Source organism: Penaeus chinensis, chromosome 20 (genome assembly GCF_019202785.1).
Source record: "Penaeus chinensis breed Huanghai No. 1 chromosome 20, ASM1920278v2, whole genome shotgun sequence".
Taxonomy (NCBI): domain Eukaryota; kingdom Metazoa; phylum Arthropoda; class Malacostraca; order Decapoda; family Penaeidae; genus Penaeus; species Penaeus chinensis.
Window position 1 is genome coordinate 4,453,869 of NC_061838.1, and position 2,500 is coordinate 4,456,368.

Here is a 2,500-nt window from a genome sequence, read left to right on the forward strand (position 1 = left end):
GGGGGGGTAGGGAAGAGGGAGGAGTAGGAAGGAGGAAAGGGGAGGAAATGGGCAAGGGGAAGGGAGGGGTAGAAAAGAGGCAAGAGAGGGGGAAGGGGAGGAAAGGGGGCAAGGGAAAGGGAGGGGTAGGAAAGGGGCAAGGGAAGGGAAGGGGTAGAGTGGGCAGGAAAGGACCTTTAACAAACTGCGTTTTTAATTACAAAATGTATCAGTCTTGTCTTGTATATTTTATCTACGAGTTTTACACAAATCTAGTCTGTGGTTTATAGATTTCAATATCGATCTTTATAGATTTCTGGACCGTTTCATAAATGTATTTCCCTTCTGTGTTTTCTTCAGGGTAAACAACGTGATATGTTGCCTGTCGGAAATGTAGTAAAAAATTATCATCTTCCTATAAATATACATATATATATATGCACATATACACATATATACATATATATATGCACATATACACATATATAATATAAATATATACATATACACATATACACATATACACATATACATATATACACATATACATATACATATATACACATATACATATATACACATATACATATATACACATATACATATATACACATATACATATATACACATATACATATATACATATATACACATATACATATATACACATATACATATATACACATATACATATATACACATATACATATATACACATATACATATATACACATATACATATATACACATATACATATATACACATATACACATATACATATATACACATATACATATATACACATAAACATATAAACACATATACATATATACACATAAACATATAAACACATATACATATATACACATAAACATATAAACACATAAACATATATACACATAAACATATATACACATATACATATATACACATATACATATATACATATATACACATATACATATATACACATATACATATATACACATATACATATATACACATATACATATAAATATATACATATAAATATATACATATAAATATATACATATATACACATATACATATAAATATATACATATAAATATATACATATAAATATATACATATAAATATATACACATATATACATATAAATATATACACATATATACATATAAATATATACACATATATACATATAAATATATACACATATATACATATAAATATATACACATATATACATATAAATATATACACATATATACATATAAATATATACACATATATACATATAAATATATACACATATATACATATATATAAACACATAAATATATACATATATATATACATATGTATGCATACATACATATATATATATATATATATATATATATATATATATATATATATATGCGCGCGTGTGTGTGTGTGTGTGTAAGAACGAAAATCATGGGAGACTAATATCGAATACTGGAAGAAAGGAGGGGAGAAAACAAGGAAGGCATATAACAAAGGAAGTCTAATGAAAGGAAGAGAAAAAAGTATGAGAAAAAAATAATAAAGATTAAGGAGAGGAAGAAGAGAAGGGAAATTTGAGGAGGCCGGAAGCTTATCATTTTAATCGCGAAATAGACGTAGTGCATTTCAGACTTCGCTGCCGCTCATGATGCGGCCTGCGAAAAGGGCGCCCTGCACACACCACGTTGAAAGGCCATATGGTTATTGCAGGATGCTTGTCTCGTTTACTGTTACATCTGAGAGCCTAGATGCAATTTAAGTTAATATCTTTGAAAGGAAATTTAGTAAAGGTGAGTGAGTGAGTGTGCGCGCACGCGCGAGACCTAATTGATCAAGAAGAAACTTACTCATATATTATGATTATTATTATTATTAGAACACAACAATAAAAATAATAAAATATGATGATAATAATATTAAAACGTGAGAGAATAAAAAAAGAACGAAATACGTGGATGCAAGAAAAGAAAATAATGAAATCGAGAACATGGGGAGGGAGGGAGTGGGGGGGGAGGATACCACACACACACACACACACACACCTGCCCCATTTGTCACCTCTTTATCCCCAGCAAGACGGCACATGCACACGAACCCCAACAGCGCAAGCATGAGGAGGGGAGGGTGGGGGGGGAGGGGAATAGAGAAAAGAAGATGGGAAGAGGGAGGCGGAGGAGGATGAGGAGGAAAACGAGGAGGAGGAGGAGGAATACGTGGATTGGGAGAAGGAGATGGAGGAGGAAGAGGAGGAGGAGGAGGAGGAAGAGGAGGAGGAGGAAGAGGAGGAGGAGGAAGAGGAGGAGGAAGTTGAGGAAAATGGTAGCAAAGGAGTAAGGGGAAGGGGAAGCTAATTTTTAAAAGGAGACAAACGAAAAGGGGAAAAGATCAAAGGAGGGAAGAAGTGGGTATGAGAGTAGAAAGGAGCGAGGAGAAAGAAAATTGTGATATAGACAATAGGAGAAAAACACGAGATAGAGAAAGAGAGTGAGTGAGAGAGTGAGAGAGTGAGAG